This window comes from Mustela nivalis, assembly GCF_964662115.1.
Source record: "Mustela nivalis genome assembly, chromosome: 2".
Lineage (NCBI taxonomy): Eukaryota > Metazoa > Chordata > Mammalia > Carnivora > Mustelidae > Mustela > Mustela nivalis.
Genome location: NC_139021.1, coordinates 57,981,319 through 57,993,230, shown reverse-complemented (window position 1 = coordinate 57,993,230; position 11,912 = coordinate 57,981,319). Strand labels below are relative to the sequence as shown.

Sequence of the window (11,912 nt, the reverse complement as noted above, 5' to 3'; positions counted from 1 at the left end):
CCCCCAGCACAGCAGCCTAGGTCATGACTATCGCAGAGAAATGGGACGTATGGTCACCCAGCTTTCATGAGTCCTTATAGAACAGGTTCTATAAGCCAAATACCATTTGTCGTCACGGATTACCTGTCCTGCCTGTCCCGTGGTTTTTTGGGTTTTTTTGGTTTTTTTTTTTTTTTTCAGATGAGCCACACAAGTTATCTACGGATCATCTGAATACAGACATAACCTTCACTGTTCTGCTGCCCTGACATCCTTGCCAGGTCACCCTGCCTGGGCGGTTTGCTTCTTTGACGCACACTGTGGAGGAGTAGCCATCCCCTGAGTGTGCTGCCCAGGGAGCCAGAGCCGGTGGGCGGCTCACTGCCCCAGCTCGGGGAAGTCAGAAGTCACAGCCTCAAGCCTTGTTGCTGTTCTTTTAGAGCTGCGCAGATGTAAAGAAATCCTTTCCTTCTGTGAACCCCAGGTTTCCGTTCTGTGGAATGGCAATAATGATGACATGTACTCAAGTTATCTTTTGGGTTTACTGTGAGGACCAGTACGTAGAAGTTCGTGGTAACCAATAGTACTATACAAATACTGGTTATTAATTCAGTGTTGCTTTTACCATTAACTAGCTGAGCAACACAGGGCAAGCGATTTCACCTTTCCATACCTCCTTCCTCTTTATCTGTGGAGAGAGGAAAATTATATCTCCTTCTCCAAAGGACTGATTAAATATATAGAGTACTTATTCCAAATAAACATGATTTAGCTTCTCATTAAATTGCACTGTTTCTGGAACTTTGTACCTGAGTGATAAACGAACTCTTCTTCTCAGCCTAGTTGTCAAGGAGAGGAGCTCTTACTGTCTTAAATGCCTTGCTTCAGGCGAAAGAACTCCAGTAAACCACGCGGACCCCTGTGGAGGCTCCAAGGCAGGAGTGTGGATGCTGCCTGGTGCAGGAGGATTCAGGGGACGGGCGCAGGAGTGGCAGACTGCGAGCCTGCCAAGAAACAGCACAGGGAGCGCCTTCCCTCACACGGCTAAAAATACTGCCGGGAAAGTAATTTCTCTGGTCCTATTTTAGAAACCAGAGACAGATCCACCATATTCATATTTGGATCCTGGTCAGCCTTCTGGTTTGAGTTTTAAATTTCAAGAGAGGAGGAGGGTTAAAACAATCTGTGTCATTTCAGAATCAAAATTTGAAAATACCGTTAAAAAAGATATGTGTTGGACATTATTTATGTAATTACTAGCAGTTTTTCTTAAAGATTTTATTTATTTGATAGAGTACAAGCTGGGGAGGGGAGGGACAGAGGGAGAAGCACACTCCCCACTGAACAGGGAGCCCAAAGCAGGACTGGAGCCCAAAGCAGGGCTCAGTCCCAGGACCCTGAGATCATGACCTGAGCCAAAGGCAGATGCATAACTAACGGAGCCACTCAGGTGCTCCTTTATTAGCAGGTCTTTTTTAAGGCTTTATTAGAGATATTCAAGATGTATTAGTGACAGAGTCCTTCCAGTTATGTACTTATTTATATAAGTGATTGATTATATAGATATCTAAATTTATTTTTTACTTTAGATTTATAGGAGTGCCTGGTTAGCTCAGCTAGTGAAGCATGTGACTCTTTTTTAAAAAATATTTTATTTATTTATTTGACAGAGAGAGATCACAAGTAGATGGAGAGGCAGGCAGAGAGAGAGAGAGGAAGGGAAGCAGGCCCCCCGCTGAGCAGAGAGCCCGATGTGGGACTCGATCCCAGGACCCTGAGATCATGACCTGAGCCGAAGGCAGAGGTTTAACCCACTGAGCCACCCAGGTGCCCCAAGCATGTGACTCTTGATCTCAGGGCTGTGAGTTCAAGCCCATGCTGGGTATAGAGATTACTTAAAAATAATCTTTAAAAAGTATATTTATAAAAGGATATTTCCCTCTTTGTTTTCCTTTTCTCCTTAATTATCCCTTCCCTTCCTTCTTTCCATCCTTCCTCTTCTGAAGCCTTCCTTCCAGCCCTTTCTTCTCCCACCTCCTTCCTTTCTCTCAGTGACTGTTGACCCTGAGATAGGAAGCCTCTCGCTCCAGGTATGAGTTTGTACATCTCTGATGAATTCGGGCTGTTTTTGCTTCAGTCTTTCACTCTGACTTCTCTTCACCTGCTCTCTCTCACAAACATTTACTGCCTAGCTACGTAGGCATACCACCATGTCAGGCCCTGTGAGAGGGCTGGGGAAAACACAAAGGTGAATAGCATATGATTCTCCCTCTCAAAGGATCCTACCTTGTAGTGGGAAAGACATTATGTTTGAAACCAAAACAGCAAGGAAATGCCTGGGCGGAACGGTGTATGTGTGTGTGTGGGGGCGGGAGGAGGTGGACATCAAGTGTGGAAATAGGTCACTTTACCAAAAATCAACTTGCCAAAATCATTTTGCCGAACGACCAATGTGCTGAAAGGCCAATTCACTGAAAAGCAGGTTGTCGTTGGCCCACAGCTGCTGAGCATTTGTCAGCAGAAATAATTCACCGTGAGGTTCCACAAGAACAACGTTGGTATTAGGAGAGGGGCCCCGTTTAAGGCGTGGAGTAGGGACATAGCTATGGTGGAGAGTCCTCTTGAATCTGTCCTTGGGAAAGCATTTTGTGTACAAAGTTGCAATAATCAGAAGCATGGTTTGCTTCAATAACAAGGATTACTTTTCATCTTACTTTTGATGTATCAGTCATACTTTGATCAGGAAAGAGATGGTACCCACAAACTTGGGAATCTGAAGATAGCCTAACAAAGAGAAAAATTTTAAGGCATGGACAGAATTAGAGAAACCAGCAAGGAATAGCACAATGCTCTGGGAGTAGCAAGGGGAGGAAGCCACGGCCACTAGAAGCTAGGAAGGGTGACTCTGTGGCTGGGGCCACCCAACTGGAGAAGGGGTTTGCTCTGGTCACAGCTCACTTCTCATCTCTTACAGATGCCTCTCATGGGCCAAACCCAACTTTAAAGCAAGGAAAAGAATTCCTAGAAGCAAAGATGGAGGCAGCAGGGGTTAGGAGAAGTGGATGGAGAGGGCATACCCATTACAAGCTAATAATCTGGCACCAAATTACTATTTCGTTAAGCCAAGGAAGAATATGTTTGTTATTTCAGAGTTAAACCTCAGTGTCACTTCTGTACCCCCAGAAGTACCACATTTATTAATTAAGCATCGAAATGCAGAATAGGGTACCCATAAAATTGTTTTTAGCAAGAGAAATTTCAGTAATTCTCTGGGTAGGTGAATATGGCAAACAGTTTTTGAGTAGATCTCTATACAGAAAAAAGTCATTTGAGTGAAAATCTCTAGTATGCTTAATGCAAGGCCTTTTTGAAGGGTGTAACAGAGTCTTTCGTTTTGCTTTAACAAGGCAGCTTTGTAGAGCTCTCAGAGTCTGGAAGATCAGTTTGCATTAGGTAACCTGGATTTATCACAAAGGCCCAAAGGAGTTTGGAAGCAGGCTGGGGCACATGGTAATGGAGGCTGAAAGCCTACTGGCTTCATTCTGTTTTGGAGGATACTGCTTTAGCATGTGAGTCTGAAGCAAGAGAGCTGGTTATAAAGCAAGGTTATAGGGCGCTAACCCAGAATATCCTTTCGATAAGAAACTGTTGTGGGCACCATGACTGTGCAGGACTAGTGTTCAACAGTGACATCATGTGGTAGGCAGAAGCATGGGAGTTCTAGAAACTCACTTTCTGTTTAACTCCCTTGCTGTGCATTAAGTAAATCCCTGAAATTCTTAGGAATCTCAGAGAAGAGGGAGGTTTTAGAGTTCCTGGGGGGGGGGGAGATAGGGCCTTGAGAGGTTAATTAGAATAATAAATGACACGATTTGATTTGTATCTGAAACTGGTCAAGTAGACCATGCTTGCTGTAAGAGACTATCCAACAAACAAAGGTCTGTTCACTGCTGGCTCTATATTCCAAGTGTCTTCTTTGGGCAGAGGTAGGAGAAGTGGTTAAAGTGGGAGAAAGAAGGAATAAGATTAATTTGTACTACTTATATTTTCTCTGTGTTCATGGCCTTTACCCCAACACTGCCACAGCTTTGATTTAGAAACTACAGAGTTTAGGGCAAAGGCAAATATCATCCTGGGGTAATTTGTGAATATAAAAGGCGCTCAAATGAATTTGGGACTTTCTAGGAAAGTCCTTGAAATTCTACTGTATTTCCTTTTAATCTCTATCATACGACTTTGAGTCTGGAAAGGAGATTTGGAGAAAGGTGCTAGATTTTCAGTGTGTTTCAGAGAGAATATTGCAAATGTAACTTGTTTCTTGATCAATATGAACTTGGTGGGGTATGGTTTTTTTCCACCAGTAAATGCCCCCAGCTGTTCAATGTTGGATCTCTGCTTCTCACTAGTACAGAGCCCATAAAAACATTTAAAGCAGACTTGATAATTCACCAATCATTTTCAATCATTTAAACTCAGGACAACCTAATTTAAAGATGCATCTTCTAGGGTATCTGGGTGGCTCAGTGGATTAAGCATCTGCTTTAGGCTCAGGTCATGATTCCAAGGTCCTGGGATTGAGCCCCGTGTTGTGCTCTCTCCTCAGCGGGGTGTCTCCTTCTCCCTCTGCTTCTGCTGCTTTTCCTCATTAGTGCTTTCTCTCTCTCTCTTTAAGTAAATAAAATCATTAAAAAAAAAAAAAAAAGATGAATTTTCTAGTCAGTTTGAATCTCTGCTTACCCAGTCTGGCTTTGGATCAGGGGACTTGGAAAAGGGGAGGGGTGGGTCTACTTTCTCATTTCTCCTCTGAATCCCACATTGGAGGCATGTGCACGTGTGTGTGCGCGTGCGCGCACGCACATGCAAGCACATGAGCCACTGGTCTGGTTCCAGGACCCCTTCCCACTACTCTTTTCTAGGCTTTAGCTTCTCTCCTGTATGGGGGAAGAGAAATGGAGTGATGGCTGGGTTTGCCTTCCACAGCAGAAGACTGAGGAGGGAGGTTGCCCTGGTTTTACTCTGGCTAAGTGGGTTTTCTGTGTTGCTGGTGGCTTTCGTCCCTAGGGTAGTCTCTATCCGTATCCCATCCTTATCCCATGCTGAGAGAGGCCAGCTGTATCTCTCTTTGGTCCATGACAGTGGTCCACACCCTTAAGCATCTTTCTGGATGAGAAATCCCGACATCCAGGTCCTTCAGGGCACAACAGTAGCTCATGCTCCCTCTCTGTCCTTTGCACTCCTTCCTGTGGGACCCCAGGAGCTGAGATTCTTTTCCTCACCCTTCAAAGGCTACAAGGATCTGGAGTAGGGTGCAGGGCTGCCCCATCTTCTTTCCAGGCTCATTACCATCACCATGATTCTATCTCATCATGTTGTTGCAGGTGACACCCCAAACTGTTCATCTTTAGAAAGCTCTGGAAGAGGGTGCCTGGGTGGCTCAGTGGGTTAAGCCTCTGCCTTCGGCTCAGGTCATGATCTCGGGGTCCTGGGATCGAGTCCCACATCGGGCTCTCTGCTCAGCAGGGAGCCTGCTTCCTCCTCTCTCTCTCTGCCTGCCTCTCTGCCTACTTGTAATCTCTCTCTGTCAAATAAATAAATAAAGTCTTTAAAAAAAAAAAAAAGAAAGCTCTGGAAGAAAAGCAGGCTTTCCTTTCTAAGTTTAGGTGTGTTTCCAAACGCTGAGACTCATGTGAAGCTCTTTCTCAAATTTATCATGGTCTCCTTTGCTCTGAGGGAAACATGAGGTTTTGTTAGCTCTGCTGAGTTTTCAGCTCAGCTAATGCCCACCCACTCCCCCTCCTTACAGGCACCCACAACTTTATAGATACTTTCACTGGGTCCCCTTCCCTTGCCTTAGGGATGGAGGGGCTCAGGAGGTAGGGGAACAGTTTGAGATGAAGGGGATCTTTCCTGAGCATTCAAAAATATCAGGGTAAATTGGAAGGAACTAAATATAACAGAAAATAAATTATTGAAGGGAGGAGAGATTCAAGCAGGCGCTGGGCTGGTCCTGTAGCTATGCCTCAGGCACAGAGGAAAAGGGACTATTTCAAGTTTAGCCAGTTTCTTCCAGTCCCCTCACCCAGCCCCCATAGGATTTGTGTCTTAATCCCTGGGTGGGGGTGGGAAGAGTTTTTGGAATAGCAAAGAAAGGAGGAGCTGTTTCTACACAAACTCTCTTTGAATCATTGAGAGTACAAAGTTGCATTGTTTTGAGAGCTGGTCACAGAATAACAAAGGGATGGAGAGGAGCATCTGCACCTGGGCACTAGGTGTGGAGGGAGTTGAGCGGTGGAAACTTTGGCACTTTGGCAACTCCTGTTCACCAGAGGTGCCTCTGGTTCTGACGGTGGTCCCCCGTGCAACTGATTTCTTGAATCACACGCAACAGGAGGAGAGGGCCTTTCTAGTGACAAGGAGGGCGTCCAAAGCTTTGGAAGCGGAGGGAAATGGTGCCCTTACCTTCAGGTGGGGGCTGAAGTAGCATCTAGTGTAAGCTATATTGGTTGACACAATACGTCCGCTTTGCTCTGTAGGGGAGGAAAGCTAATTTTCCCTCTGCCCTTTGGAGTTCTTAGCTGAGACTCCTTTAATAAAAGATTAACAAGGGAAAAACAAACTGAAATTTACTAACATGTAGTATGTCATGTATATACGGGAGGAATGAAATGCCAATTGAATATTACCCCCACCTTAAAAGACCACCAGAGACGTGAGTCAAAGCCAATCAGCAAGGGTCGTTTATTGCAGGTTCGAGCCTGGACCTCTGCGCCGCTCTTGCGGATAACGCGGAGAGGTCCAGAGCTGGGTTGGTGCAGGGTTTTTATAGACAGGTACAAACAAGTTTCGGGTGGGGCTGAGCTGATTGATTGACAGTTTGAACAGGCATACTTGGCGTCAGTGAATTGGGTCAGGGGACCCCGTGCGAAAGCAGACAAAGCAATCTTACAGAAGCAGAACTGGCTGGTTAGCCCACGCATGTGGAAAAAAGCACTATCAGGATATTGAAGGCCTGGTTACTATCAGGTAAAGACAATTGGGAGTCTCCTGGTGGAATGTTACATTCCTGCTATCAAGCATCCTTGTTAATGAGATTTAGATTTAGAAGAAATTTAACTTTATTTACTTTTCCTTCTACCTCCGCCTGCCTCCTTCCGTTTTTCATGGAGGGGAGGGTGACATTAGGGCTTGAGGAACTGAGTTCTGTGTCCCTGGAAATTGGGCTATTGATAAGGTAACTTCTTTGTTTGTAAATCTCAAGGACATTTGCAAACCAAGGGAGACTCCTGTCTTGCAGGATTGTGATCTCAGCAAGTTAACCATTTATCATTTTATGGCAGTCAGGGGTACCTGAGGAATGCCACACATATGGAGGGGAGCGGGTGAAGGGGGGGGTGCAAGGCGCCAGCCTTTGCTTTGTCCTCAGCCAGCCTCCTGCTCCTTCAGGAAAACCAGGGAAAAATGAGTAACTTGTGAGATAGCTTGAATTCAGGATTAAAAACCATCTATTTTTAAAGTTCATTTTTGCTATTTTTACTTTTTTCTTCCAGTTTCATTTAGGTGTAATTGACAAGCTGTATGAATTTAAGTTGTATGACATAATGACTGTTGGGTCCATGGTCAAAGGAGCGAGACTGATACAAAGCGAAGGGCAAGCAAAGCTTTATTTCACGCCAAGCATCGAGAATCAAACTGACTGGCCAGGGCCGTCTCTTGCAAAGAGGCGACCTCTCTCTGCCTTACACACTAGCTTTTAAGGGCAAAAGCCATGTGGTTGGGCCTGGCTACGCACAGGTGGCCAATGAGATTGTAACACAGAGAAAGCTGCACAGTCCTGCTAGGTCACACATAAGTGACCAATTGAATTACAATTTACCCTATAGTAGACATTTGAACTAGCCTATCACCTTGGTCAGAATTGGGGCCCAAAAGGCACCCAAAGGGTGGGGCCCATACTCCTTGGTAGCTAGGGAGACAGTATGCGCCCCTACTGATTGGATACCTCCACCTGGCCTGACCCACCCTTGTATTTGGGCTTTGTTACCTGGGACTGGTCCAGATAGAGCTGCTCTGGCTACAATGACTTGATGTATATACCACATGATTACCACAATGTAAATATCATCTTAACAGGGAGCGGGAAGGGGGGATATAGGCCTCTTAGAGGAGAGTAAATGATTTTCAGGAAAGATGAGCGGGCCTTTAGACGAATAGATGGGAGGTATGATGGTTTGTGACAAAGTTTGTTTATGTGTGGTGTCTACACCCAGTATCCTCTCCTGTGACAGAGGTCAGTTTTTCCTAGTTGGTGAAACTCTGAGGGAGAGCATTCATGATAATTTAGTTTCTTTGGGGGATGAGGGAGCTGGTCTTTAGGACAAAGAAGGAGAAAGTTCAGAGAAAGCCCTTCCTTGCATTTGCTGCTTTTCAAGTTTCAGGAGCTCAAAAAAAACCGCTTTATCAAAGCCACATATTTTGGGGTGGATGTCCTGAACTTCTGTTGTCATACTTTAAGGAGCATAGTCTTTATTCCTTCAGGAACATTGAACCAACATTGATGCCAGGCCAGCAGGCCCCCACAGAAGGTCCATCTCATGCCTGAGTGGGACACTCACATCACCACTGCTGCATGAGCTGGGGAAAGGGAAATATTTGTAATGAGTTGTTCTTGATAACTCCAAAATCCAGAAATAACAGTGGTGCAGAGGAAGTTTTCAGGGAACTGGAGTTTCCAAAATGTAGAGTACTGTGAAGTGGGTCACAGGTACAGGTAAAAGTGATGGATAGTTGACTTAGCACCACACATGAGGAGAATAGGTATTTACACACACACAGACACACACACAGCTATGCTTATAATTTATCAAGGGAAGAGGAGACAGGATGGGGTTGAAAAAAAGAATTTCTGAAAGAAGTACAGAAGAAATTCTGAGATTTATCACAGATAACTAACTCAATGGGCAGTGGTGTAATGGGTGACAACTATTGGTAGAAATTCAACACCTAAAACGTTTTCTGAGGTTATAGGACTGCTCCCATTGACGACTTTTCAGTGAGGCATACTTTTTTAAAGCCGGAATTTAACAATCCCTTTTTTACCTGGCTTTGGCATTTGGCTCGGTAAACTTGAACAACCAAAACAAAGCAACAAGTCCAGAATTCATAGCTTTGGAATGACATTCTCTTCAGTTATATAGAGGTACCTGCTGCCCAAGTCATAGCCTGGAGTTTATGCAGGCCCACAGAGATCCAATGCAACTGAAAAAACAGGGCTGGTTGCATGCGGAAGGAGTACTAAAGAGTCTTTTAAACACTGTCACATAGTATAATACTTATAAATACTGTCACATAGTATCTGAGGAATTTGGGAGAAATTACATGATGCCAGGAAGAGGGGCTAAACGTACAAATTCAAAATAGCTTGGAAACCTAAGAGGAGGAATGATGACACTTACAGATAGGTATCATAAAACTTCCTCCACAACTACATTTTCTTTAGAACTGGTAAGAAAAACTTGTAGATATTTTAAAAATAAAATTTAAACAGGAATAAATGAAATAAGAAAATACTAGTTTCGAGCAGTCCTGAAAAAACTTGTCCATGGGTATGGGCTAACAGGATGGTAGAAAAAAAGCGAATGTGAAGATAAATTTCACATCTGAAGTTCCTTTAATTTGACAAGAATATCAAAAAGCCATGGTAAAAAGCAAATTAGATACTGACTTGGGAGACCAGATTTGGATGAAGAAAAGGTATTTTCTTAAAAACAAAACAAAACCAAGCCAGGGATGCCTGGGTGGCTCAGTGGGTTAAAGCCTCTGCCTTCAGCTCAGGTCATGATCTCAGGGTCCTGGGATCGAGCCTGGCATCAGGATCTCTGCTTAGCAGGGAGCCTGCTTCCTCTTCTCTCCCCACCCACCTACTTGCGATCTCTGTCTGTCAAATAAATAAATAAGATCTTTAAAAAAACCAAAACCAAAATCAAACAAAACATTTTCTTTATTTTTTCCTGGTGATGAGGGTCTTAGAAACACTTTAGAAAAAGCCCACATGGGTAAGTACCCTTCACTACTTTGAAGTAACTTTTCTGCATGTCTCAACGCAGAATCTGTTTCTCTTTCCTGGTTTTTGTTTGTTTGTTTGATTTTGCTTTGTTTTGTTTTGTTTCCGCTTGTGTTTGCTTATGAAGTAAAAAACACTACCCCATAGCATCTCAGTGTTGAGCATCAGGTCATCTGGTTCCTCTTCCCCAGATTCCACCACAGCCCGACATGGGGCTCTAGTCCTCACTCTCTCCTCTTCCCCCCATAGGAGCATCTACTCCATGATTTCCTCACCTTGGTCCTTTCTGTTCCTTGCAGGTAGATTTCATCTCTGCATGAGGAACAGTTCATGGCCCTCCTCTGCTCAGAAACCTAGAGTGGTTTATTCTACCCAAACTCTTTGATCAAGAATGTAAGGTTCTAGGGTACCTAAGTGGAAGTGTCTGCCTTGGGTTCAGGTCATGATCTAGGGGTCCTGGGATTGAGCCCTGTGTTGGGTTCCCTGCTCTGCTGGGAGCCTGCTTCTCCCTCTCCTGCTCTCCCTGCTTGTGTGCTCTTCTCTCTCTCTGTCAAATAAATAAATACAATCTCAAAAAAAAAAAAAAAAAAAAGTTTAAATTTCCCCCTTTTCACACTACACAAGAAGAGGTCCATAGGGTGGTGTTTTGTATTCCTGTCATAACTTTAAGAAAACTTTCATAATGTCCAGAGCCTTTGGTGTCCTGCTAATGAAGGGGGAGGATGTCCTCAAATTCCTTGCAGCAGGGACTCACTTAGGTGGCACCAACCTTGACTTTGAAACAGAACAATGCATCTACAAAAGGAAATGTGATGGCATCAATATCGTAAACCTAAAGAGAACCTGGGAGAAGCTTCTGCTGGCAGGTTGTGCCACCGCTGCTGTTGAAAACCTGGCTCCTGTCAGTGTCACATTATCCAGGGATACTGGCCAGTGAGCTGAGCTGAAGTACGCTGCTGCTTCTAGAGCCACTGCTATTGCTGGCCACTTTATTCCTGTAGACGCCACTACCCAGGTCCAGGCAGCCTCTGGGAGCTGAGAATTCTGGTGGTTACTGATCCCAAGGCTGCCCACTAGCCTCTCACAAAGGCATTTTACATTAACCTGCCTACTGCCGCTCTGTGTAACGCAGACTCTCTGCACTGTGTGGACATGGCTGTCCTCTGCAACAACAAAGGGGCTCACTCAGCCTGATGTGGGAGATGCTGGTCCAAGAAATTCTGCACATGCATGGCACCATCTCTCATGAACACCCATGGGATGTCATGCCTGATCTCTACTTCTACAGAGATTCTGAAGAAACTGAAAGAAAAAGAACAGGCTGCTGCTAAAAAACACTGTAACCCAGGAGGAATTTCAGGGTGAATGGACTGCTTCGCCTCCTGAGTTCACCATCACTCAACCTGAAGTAGCTGACTGTCTAAAGGCATGCAGATGCCCTTGGTGCCAATTTAGCAGTTCCCTACTGAAGACTGAAACGCCCAGCCAGCCACAGAAGACTGGTCTGCAGCTCCCAAAGCTCAGGCCACTGAATGGGTAGGAACAACCACTGAGTGGTCTTAAGCTGCTCTTTTGCGAAGGCAAACACAATGGGAATGATGTTGATAAAAAGTAAGCAGTTTCTAAAAGTTAAAAAAAAAAAAAAAACCAACAACAAACAAGTGAGGTCCTCTATAGCTCCTTTAGGAATTTAAAGGGCCATAAGATTCCTTTTCAGCCTCATATCCTACTGTCTTTCTTCATACAGGTTTAGCTCTGGCCCAAACCCACCCATTTCTATGATATGGTCGCTTGAAACTTTCCCTGATTGTCACCAGTTAGAATAAAATTCTACTTCTTAATTCTCACAGAACTTTCTTCATGCCCCTCTTCT

The 11,912-nt window shown here is 44.5% G+C and overlaps 1 pseudogene across 1 annotated transcript; it reads left to right on the top strand.

Moving 5' to 3' along the window:
• Positions 1 to 10,721: 10,721 nt before the first annotated feature.
• Positions 10,722 to 11,605, top strand: LOC309859496 (small ribosomal subunit protein uS2B pseudogene; annotated as a pseudogene). Its single transcript has one exon. The product of its transcript is annotated as a small ribosomal subunit protein uS2B pseudogene (transcript).
• The last annotated feature ends 307 nt before the right edge of the window (positions 11,606 to 11,912 follow it).